Source organism: Triturus cristatus, chromosome 10, assembly GCF_964204655.1.
Source record: "Triturus cristatus chromosome 10, aTriCri1.1, whole genome shotgun sequence".
NCBI classification, from domain to species: Eukaryota; Metazoa; Chordata; class Amphibia; order Caudata; family Salamandridae; genus Triturus; species Triturus cristatus.
In genome coordinates this window covers 121,313,918-121,325,322 of record NC_140593.1, presented here as the reverse complement: position 1 = coordinate 121,325,322, position 11,405 = coordinate 121,313,918, and positions in this window count along the sequence as shown.

Sequence of the window (11,405 nt, the reverse complement as noted above, 5' to 3'; positions counted from 1 at the left end):
GGGAGGAGAACGCGGCCCAAGGCAAGTCAAGGCGCGGGTGCAAGCGGGTGCAAGCGGCGGGCAGTGTATGAGCCGGCGAGTAAAGCCCAAGTCACCAAACCAGAAAATCACCAAGCCGTCACCCGTCATCATCACTATCAAAGCCGCCGATGCCGCAGTGAGAGCCGCAGTGAGAGCGAACGCGGCTGGAGGTGTGGCGAGGCGGGGTGAGATACGAGTGAGTTGTGCGCTGTGAGTTGTGAGCTGCAAACAACGTGTGGTGCTACCATCAACGCGGAGTTGTGGGAACTGACGTGCTCTTGGGAGCTCTGAGGAGCTGAGTTAAGTCAAGCAGGACAGATTAGGGTCGAGCAGGGTTGAGTGGAAGGCCCCCCTCCACACCCCCGCCCCCCTCAGCCTTCTCCCTTCAGCCCCCTATCCAGTCTCCCTTCTCAACTTTCCTACCAACAAGCATCATCTGCACCCTCCAATGGGACATGCAGGTCGGATGAGTGGAGCAGCCTCAGCCCCTTAAAAACCGCACCACAGGAGTAACCCCTATCTGGTCGTGCCCACTCGCAAAGGAGGTGGAGTTCCCCGGTGCAGCAAGTTGTTGGCTGTAGTCCACCGAGGCCAAAACCCGTAATTTGTAAGACCCAAGGTGAGATTCTTTACTTCACAAGGAGGTCAAAAATTTCAAAGAAGGGAAAGCAGCTACTCAAAGCTATAGTTATATCACAATGCGGTCTGAAATGCTTAAGAAAGAAACCGCAAATATCCGCAAGAAGTTGAAGAAAGAACTTACAGACCCGCTTGGGGAATCAGAGGTGGTGCAACCCCCCTCCCAGGCACTATTACCACTTCTTTCAGAGCATCATGATCACGAACCTGGCCCCTCCGGCCATACTACCAAGACGGAAATAATAACCTTCCAGCGCCTTCCACCCAACATCATAATACGCAGGACGAAACAACTAATGATGCAAAAAAACCGACTCTCAGAGATTATTTTAAGAAACATGGAACCAAAGTCCTAACTCCAATGAAACATCGTCCTCATTAGTTCAGCCCCTTCAAACTTAAAGTGCAGGCCCTGATTCATGAACAGCTTTATAATCAGGCTAACAGCACATCCCCAGACAGTCATTCCACCAGGGATGAACCCCGCACGCTAGAAAAAAAGAGGTTAAGATCAGTTATTCAGTCTGGAGACATGTCTCCCACCCTACAACAAGTTCATCAACCAAACAATGATCAATGTTCATCGCCAATATCAATCTCAAGTCACAACACTCCCCCCCCCAACACTAGACTACCCTTGCAGCAGGAAATCAACTCTCACATAGATAACCCAGTCTCCCCTGGAAACAAAATAAATTCTACTCCTCAAGCAGCACAGTGGACCAGGACCACTCCGGGTACCATTAAACCGTTAACGCCCACAACGCCACCCGTCTTGGTCCACCATGAATCACCTGAAGCAAAGCCAGGAGAACTTAATGATCACTCCCTCCTGGACTTATCATTTTTCAAAACTGAACCAAACAAAAGACGAGACTGAAGGTCACGACTCCACAGCATTTGAACCTACTGCCGTCTGGCCCCAGCTTTTACAAACCCTACAATCTACAGTATCTGCATTAAATTACCACTCGGATAAACTCGATTTACAAGTTGACCTTTTAAACACACTAGCAGTGTACACAGCAGGGATTGACAATAAATTGGAAGGCTTGAATGCCTTAATTACAAAAGCACAATCCAAAGTCAACTTGACCCAAGCGATATGCTTCTGCTCACCAATCGTCGATAGTCTGTCCACGCTTCCGCAGTTCCTTGCTATGGTCCTGACAGAAATAAGGATATTACCATCAGGTTCACAAGACACACCACATCACTCACACCCACCTACAAACAACGCAATTATTCGGAATGTTAATGACCAAAGCACAAACCATAATAAAACCAGCAACGGTAACAAGGTTTTACCAGCAAAAATCGATTCTCGCCCGACCAATGTCCCAGCAGTGGTACCGTCTCCTGATAACCAACTGTCTCCTAAGGAGTTCAGTATCTTTCAAATTGCCAAATCAAACAATAAAAACAATATCACGTTAAAAACAGAAACATTGTTTACGACTGAGACAAAGCAAGACACCAACACTCGAGATGTCGACCCGAGGTTGAGACCAATGAATAAATCTCCTCAAAACCAACATCTAACCAAAAGGGAAAGGAAGAGACTAAGGAAAAATCGTAGTAAACACAGTACAGTGACCCAAAATACGACTAGTGTCCCCCGCTATGTCGAAAAGGACAACACACGACGTGGCTCAACCAACTCTGTTAGTTATGATAGCATCTTTTCACCATCACAAAACTCATCTCCGCAAGCAACCACAGAGTCAATCAGCAAGACGCTCTCATCATCTGTCCACAGCAAAAACTATAAGGATTCATCCATGGCCAAGGGTGAGGTCCTAGTAAAGTCCCCAAACCATTTGACTTTAGACGAGTCAGGAAGAGCTATCAAGCCGGAAATATTGCCTCACACGGTTAAAACCGGACTTGAAGACCCGACAGCTTCAACAAATATGGCAAACTTACCAAGGGAAAATAAAAACAAAAACAGGGAAAAGATAGATCAGCACGAGAATGAGTATAGGTTAAGACGCAAAGAGAATTTCCAAATATCACTATTCAAGAACCGGGACCTAATACAAACGGGTAAACATCTCCCCAATATAGTGGACTACCAACCTCAAGAAGAACAAGTAGGACATAAGCAACAATCACACCATACACAAAGGAGAATTGATCTACCACAGATAATAGATCATAAGACCCTTGGTCAGGTCTCCACAATAACAAATCTAAAAACTAAATTGTTATTTATCCCCAAATATCACACTCAAGGATCACATGACATCCTTAATAGAGGGAACATTTTGAAACTCTTTAAAAATATCCCTGAACTGCGTCATATTGAATCCAACGATATAATTTCGATCAAATTCAAACCCATTGGAAATAATAAATTCACCGAACCAACGTTAATCACCTTTTCAACTGTAGTAATCAAGGAGCAGGTTCTACTAATGTCCGATTTACTTAACACATGGGGAATTAAAATAGTTCAACAAGCAGAACCACGGTACCCATTGGTCCTTGCAAAATCCCCGGCTTCATTAGATCAACCAGGACCACCATCACACTCTGTACTAAGATCTGCCAAAGGCCGATCCCCAGGAAGGGCCATATGCCCTGAAATAGAGGAGATCAAAATAACGGTGTCTGACTGGGCCTGGCTGCCATCGGCCCTGGACGGGGGAAATCATAATTGAACTGGTATTCTACCCGGTCTTTCAGTATGCTCATGGAATATCAACGGTCTCACTCCGAAACTTCAATCTACCGACGTGATAAAGTTCTTAAAAAATCACGAGGTCATACTATTGCAGGAAACATGTTCCCTGGTCAGTCTTCCAATAGAAGGATACCTGGAATATAGAGTCCCCGCTCAGAGGATGCAAAAATCTGGCCGACCCAGCGGCGGTCTCTCAATCTACATTTCAGCCAAGTTAAATGTCAATATCGCTCAACTGACATTCAAGGAAGATTGGATCTCCGGCGTAAGGATAGATAACATCAAAAACACTGACCAATTGATCTTGATCAACGTCTATATCTCACCAAGTACCAGGGGGGAAAAAACGAAGTTCATCCACCTAATTCAGACCCTGTGTAATATAGAAAGCAATTACAAAAGTTCTGCGTGACTAGTATCTGGTGATTATAACACAAACCTTTTTCAGGAACTTCCCAAAGAATATGCTGCACCATGACCAGATATCCTAGAACAAACAAAACCTGTCGGCACCAAATACAGCAAACTCTGCGAATAAATGGTGCTACAATTCAGTGCTCTGGGCTACACAATCTTCAATGGTCGTTTCCCTAAGGATAATCCACCGAACTGGACAAGATCAAATGGTCATATTCATTCCTTCATAGACTACACCATCTGTAACAAGGAAATCCTCCCCATGATCGAGAATTACACCATAGCTGCTCGAGGTGACAGTGATCACCGTCCCCCAGTGATCACCATGTAATTTCACTTAGCACATCATGCTGTGACAAGCCAAACTTCAGGAGGAGATTATATTGAAAATCTCAAAAGGTTGTAATGGTCAGATCCAATTATACCAGCAATAATAAGTAAATGCAGAGTCTTGCAAGACCTAAGGAGTACCGACGAGCTATCGCCAATTACAGCATGGGATCTCTTCTCCCGGGAACTGCTCAAAAACTTTTCACGTACTTCAGGAAAAACAAAAAAATGCAACCCAGTATAAATCAAGAAATTAAAATCAATACGCAACAGTACATTAAGACAAGTTCATAGGCACCCTGGGGAAGATCACAAACGTAATAAATACAAGAAAGCCCAGAAAGCTCTTCGACAAGCAATATTCCTTGAAAAAAACAAACGTTCTGAAGAGTTTTGGCAAAAACTGATACACGCAAGTAGAAGTCATAATCCAAAATCCTTCTGGTCACTCGTTAACTCCAAAATACATAAGCAAGGAGGACAAAGTAGCGCCAACATCTCCGAAGCCGAATGGGTATTCTACCTAACAACCCATTTCGAGGAACAAGAAAAAGAAGCCGGTCCACTGGCCAAGCCCCCGGTAATGGCCCAACAACCCAACGGCTGCCAACCGCAGGTACAATGGATGTAGGCTCCCCAATGAAAAAAGTTGAATCAAACATAAGGACGCTACTGGCAACTAATACTAAAGCCCCGTTCCAACCCGCAGAACCATTCCAACATTCATTCACAACATTGGGAATTACTACGGCAAAAATAGTTCAAACTATAACTGAGGGCCGCTCAGATGGAGCCCCAGGGCCAAATGGCCTACCCCAGTCTTTGTTTAAACAAGACACAGAATTCTGGGCCCATCAAATGGCACCCCTTTTTTTCTACTGCTGGACCAACCCGGTATTACCAGAATCGTGGGGTGGTGCCATCATACATCCAATTTATAAAGGAGGCAAGAGATCAGACCCCAAAAATTATAGGATGATTACTCTACTGGACGTAGAATCAAAATACTACGCCAAACTGCTCCTTCAAGAGCTGGTGTCCTGGGCAACAAAAGATCATCTAATACCTTTTAACCAGACAGGATTTGTGCAAAAATCAGGCCCCATAACAAATTTGCTTGCCATATCTGTTCTGTTGGACAAAGCAGCTTCCTCAGGATCGCTAATGCATGGCTGCTTTGTGGACTTTAAGGCCGCCTTTGGCCGTGTACCCCGAAGCCTATTATGGCTCAAGTTGCAGAAATGGGGGATTCCACCAATGCTTCTTCGAGCCATAATCGCGCTTCACACCAACACATGGATCCGCATAAACCTTGGGGATGGATCATATACTCCAAGAAAAATACAAACATCATGCGGAGTGAAACAAGGTTGTGTATTGGCGCCCCTTCTTTTCAATCTCTTCATTTCCGACCTGTCGGAGTCACTCGATGAAGTTAATTCTCATCCACCAAAACTCGCCGGGGTAAGAGTTAGTAATCTGTTGTACGCGGACGATTTAGTCCTGCTAAGCCACACCAGGGTCGACTTGCAGAGACTTCTTTATCGATTGTCCCTTTATACCACCGGACACAAACTGGAATTGAACTTAACAAAGACAAGGGCAATCACCTTTGGGTCAAGGAAATACCGAGGCGGTGGTTGGTTATACAACGTTAAAAGTGTAGATCGATCCGTCTCATATAAGTACCTGGGGGTCCACATGGACAGAAGGGGTTCATTCTCCAAACATAGAGACGAGGTAGAATCCAGGTGGCATTTAAGACCCTTGCCAGGCAACTGTCTGGGCCCAGCCTGACCCCACTCATAACAGTTATGAAGGCAAAAATTATCAACTCCCTTACCTACAGCCAGGAGATCATGCAAGGGAAGGACAACAGCCTTGTGAATAAAATATCAACAAGAATATTCAAACAAGTGTTGAGCCTTCCAAAATCTTCATCTCCTGCTCAAATACGCCTCAAGTTTGGCCTTCAATACCACCAAGCAGTAGGAGCCGGAGCATTCATGAGGCTGTGTAATAAGTTGCGTACCTCCAGAAAAGGAAGCCTGGAGGCCCTCCTGTGACAGGAAATCTCAGCCGGTCAACCTGGTAGATCATACTGGCGTCACCTGCAAGACTCCATAAACCTCCTGGATTCAGAAGAAATCTGGAGCTCGAATCCATCGCAGCAGGCACTCAAAATCCACATCAAAAGGAATGTCCGCCTTTGGTCCTTCCACTCGGATAGAGCCCAACTGGCCCAACGTAAGCACGCCTGGACAATTGTATCACGGTTCAAGCCAGGGACTATGGCCCCATATCTGTCATGCACCTACTCCGTGCTGTGGAAAAACAGATTCCTGGCCCTCAGAATGGGCGAATGGCCATTCTTGTACCATCTACCGAGCTGGCAACGCATAAACACCAATGTAATGTGCAGAGGGTGCGGGAGTAGCAAGGAAACAATTGAGCATGTGGCATGTCTCTGTCCTACATTACTCAATGACCGGAAGATCTTGTTAAAGAGCGAATGGAATAAACTTGGCATTCGCACGTGTCGACAAGCTATCCTTGCATCAATGAACCCGAACAACTCACTGCTCAACATCCGGTTCACAAAGTTTTTGATAAGAGCATCAAGAAGATTCATAATCACAGAGAGCCAGCAAGCAAACAACGGTCAACCAGAAAACGGAGGATTAAGTCCTCTGCTCCACTAAACAGCAGTTGACCATGGCCGCCTTCTTACGGATCAGTTCTTGCCCTCTTGTGCGCCCCAGGATCATTCAAACCACTATATGTAGGGATTTTACCATATTAATGGAACCGCGCTACCAGTGGTATTAATCACTAACTTTTAACGACTAGGGTCCTGTTCTGTGGCCCTAGTAGACGTTAAACCAGAAGGGCCAACCACTGCCCCTAACTGCTTTTTATTTGTTCCCATTGAAGTTGTATTGCCTAGATGAAGTCAATATTTTATTATATCAACAAACATAGATTTTTAGATCTTTTTTTAAATATTTATAGATGAACTCTATCTTTCAATTCACTGTGACGATACAAACGGACTAATTGGCCGCTCCTGGGAAGATTCTTAAATAAGAAAAAAAAAAAAAGGGGGGGGGGGGGTTTGTAACCAAAACATAGTACTGAGATAAAACATGTGTCTCCTGCATCATGTGTAAATATTTTAGCAATATCGATACATGTTTTTCTTATTATTGATGCATTACCATTGTAATGATTTTTATTAATCAGACAATAAAGTTCCTACTCCAGTCAATACCGGGCAGCAGCGGCAGTGGGTGCAGCCACCAACAGAACCCAGCAGACCCGGCTGCTCTACAGTGGAACACCTGTAGGGGGCAGAGGTGAGTGAGCCCCTCCCAGCAGGTAGGCTGTGGGGCTCGCCTATAGTCCGTGGAAGTGGCCGGGCTAGGTCCCGGTGTGGCTTCCATCTGTATGTTGCCCATCTGCTCCATTCGCGTTGCTGTTACCCAATCCCCTTCTCTGGCAGAAGCATTAGAAACCCAAGAGCAAGGAAGCTCACTCCTTCCAGCAGCTGCTCCTCCTTGCACCATGGGGTAAGAGTCAAATAGCTCATTATTAATTATAGCAGTATAAGTGGGACCACTTTGTTTGACTGCTCTTTAGCCTAAGTTTTAATTTCAAACAGCAGGCCTGAGCTCAATAGCTTAGGGAAGGTTCCCCATGGCGTTCCACGAGGGTGTGGGGGAATTAAGACTCATGGGGCGCCACTTGGTAGTGTCTTCGTAAACAAGCTATCGCACCCACATTCCAGACTCTTGTAGTTTTATTACCGTTACAAACTAAAGGCCTGAAAGAGCAGAGGCAAGCGAACAATGGGAGAGGGTACAACAGATAAGTGTAAAAAGGAGCCCTATTCAAATGAAAAGCATAGTGCTGGTCACAGCACCAAGCAGATGTCAACCAAGACAAGTACAGCAGACTCCATCACAGTCTTGACTGTAAATCAGCCGTCATTCCCTGCAAGACCTTCTTCCTTCCCGTCCGCTATTCCAGCATCTCCACCGAGTCCACCGAATTCACACGGTGTCCAAAGTCCAGGGGTGGACACTGTTTTTTGCACTTACTCGTCGTTCTTAGTTAACAAAAAGAACAGTGGCCTTTGACCTGGAGACCATCAGGAGCCCCTATTATGTTACAGAGCTCGGTACTAATGAACCATGGGACTATTCAACTCGGCCAGAGACTGAAATCAGTGTCATGCAAGATGCAAAACATTATTCTGCTAACTGGTATAGGCTCTCGGCTGTGCTAAATGTAATGATTTCAGCCCTTTCCAGGCAAAATTTGATTATGGAAAAGCAACTTTTGTCTACTCACGATTCTGAATTGTTAGTAGAGGGGATTGATGCAAAAACCCCATGGCTTGAATACAATAATCAGAAAAGCTCAGGCTGCTCCGCCACTACCTCAACTGGTCATGCTTCCAGTGGTGTCAAGCTATTGTATCAAAACTGGAAGATGTTCCAACTGCCCTAAACTCAAGTACAGATAGCTTCAGAGCAACACAGTCATGCCCGCCGTCTAATCAGAAGAGCGGCGTCTCGAGTAGGTCTAACATTGGCATCAGGCTATTGTAGCCATCACTACTGCAGAGGCGTAGAGTCCTCTGGTGCAGGTGCCAGCACAGTCCACCCTGTAATCAGATATAAACTTAGGGAAAGATGGGCGGTCCTTTAACTCGCCCCAAGGTTAGTACTTATTCAAATGCAATATCAATCAATTCCCAGGCTCCCACTGTGGCAGATCAACAGCCGTCCGATGGCGAGCCAAAAAAGGCTGTGTAATATCCAAGGCCAGTGAAACAAAGTCGGTCTATTTCGGAAAAAGTGGATCCGCACCCAGTCCACAATTTATACCAAGCAAATAATGCGAAGGGTCTAAATAACAAAGATGAGTTTTTGCCAGTTCTGTCAGAAGAGAATTGCAGGTGGTGGAGGAAATCAAACGAAGGGAGAAGGAGTGCAGAGGCTGCATCCAGACTGCTACAGAAGCTATACCCATTCGGCCAGATTCACAAAGGGCCTACGCACTCGTGGCAGAGGCCCCGCGGTTGTAGGGGAGTCTCCGCACTCTGGGTGGAATCTCCACGATGAGAATTTTCATTGCGAAAATTCTGCTCCGAGTGGGGAGACTCCCCCACGGCTGCAAGTCCTCTCCCAAGAGTGCGGAGGCCCTTTGTCAACCATGCCCATTTTTTTTTTTTTTTTTACAAAAAAGTGAGTTACAATGGTAGCGAATCAAAAGCCGGCTTGTACGGAGAACTATGATGGGTTCCCATCGTCACTCAGCCACAGAGATGCAAATATTCAACTAGTGACCCAAATAGGTGCCTTTCACTGGCTAGATTCTCCAGCACTGAAGCCATCGACAGTGTCCCAAAACCCGCCACCTTCCGCGCCCTCCATCTTATGCTTGGATTGGAAATCGCCTTCTCCTGTCAACCATCACAATGCGCTCTAGGTTAAAGCAGCAGTCCTCTTGGGTCCACTATTCAGTGTTTCACTGAAAAAGCTATTTTTTTCTTTGTTTTAGATCTTGAGTTATCTCCGCACAAGGTGCATTAGCCCATTGGTACTCATCTACTGCTATTCATTTGCATTACTTCAGTCCACGTTTAGATGGATTGAGCTGGTACTAGTTTCAAGTAGGTAGAATGTCTGAAATGAAGTCCATACCAAGTTCTACACACTATTAGATGCTGCAAAAAGTAGTACAAATTAGCACTTCCATTGTAATATTTGTTGGTTGTACATCTAAAAAATGAAGGGGCACATGCATCAAGGTGGGATTTTGCGAGTCCTTAATTGCGATTATTAAGGAATCGCAATTAAGGACTCGCAAAAGTCTATGCATGTAGGAATCGCTATAAAAATAGCGATTCTACCTTAATTGCGACTCGCAATTTGCGACTCGCAATTAAGGAATGGCTCCCTATTCATTCCTATGGTCCTACAGGCCCATAGGAATGAATAGGAGATTGCATGAGCAATTTACAAGTATCAATAGATACTCGCAAATTGCGCATGCAATTTCAAGGGTGCAAGGGTGTCAAAAGGACACCCTATTGCAACCCTGAAATTGTGATGTGCACCCATGTTGCTCACACACATGCCCCAAGGGCATGTGTGTGTGCAACATGAAACTTTAAAAAATGCACTTTAGTGCATTTTTCTAAGTTTTTGCAAATTTCCGACCAGTTTAATTGCTCAGTAATTTGCGGCCCCAAATAGCGAAATCGCTATTTAAAAGTGGTTCTTGCATTGCATTTAAGGAATCGCAAATTGCGATTCCTTAAATTTAATCGCAATTTAAAAAATCGCAATAAATTGCGATTTCTTTAATTGCGAGTGCCTTACACCTTGATGCATCGGAAAAGCTCTTTTTGTGGGCGCAAACGGTCGATTTTTGCGAATCGCACCGCTTGCGCTCGCAAAAAAGGTTGATGCATGTGCCTGATAGTCTGTAGCACAGTCATTCAACACACATTGGGTCAGTCCAAGTTCCCAATTCTATTATAAATAAACAAATGGTAGCTAAAACGACTTAAAGTTACCCAAAGTTAAATTGACCAATATATTATTCACAACTGATTTACGAGTTGGGAAGATTTCATTGGTTGGTAGGTGGTAGAGTGTGCTTGGCTCATCTTCCTACTGCAAGGGTCTGCTCCATTCTACATACTCACCTTGACAGGTACCTGCCCTGGGTAGCGTGTATTGGAGGCGATTAGACAAGAGTGCTGCTCAGCACAGGTTTTACTCTACAAGGACGCGGTCTGGCATCTGATTTATCTATGTTTGGGCTAGAAATGCCAGATCACTTTAAATTGACCGGATCCCATGTGTTAAACCAAAGCTTTCATTTAACAAATCAGTGCTTTGTGTAGGTTGAATTCTTCTTGGGGTTCACCAGCTGGACTAACACACCTGAGAGCAATGAGGTGAGAAAGGAAAGGGCTGGAATCATTCTGCCTTGCAACATGGAGCGATCTAGCAATCCGAGTTGGGAGCTTGAGATGGGGTAGACCAAGAAACTCTTCTTGGTTGGTTGGATCTCTCGAACAGCATTATAGATTCTTCGAGCCCAAATCTCAAACTTAGGGGCATATCAGCAACAACCGGCGATAATTATCGCTAAGCGCACTTAGCGCTAGGATAATTATCGCCGGCTTTCGCCGAATTTTATCGCTGAGATAGCGTGCTATTAGCAACGCTTAGCTCAAAAGCAATAAAATTCCAGGCGCAAGCTGCCAATTGTGCGATTATCGCTGGAAATA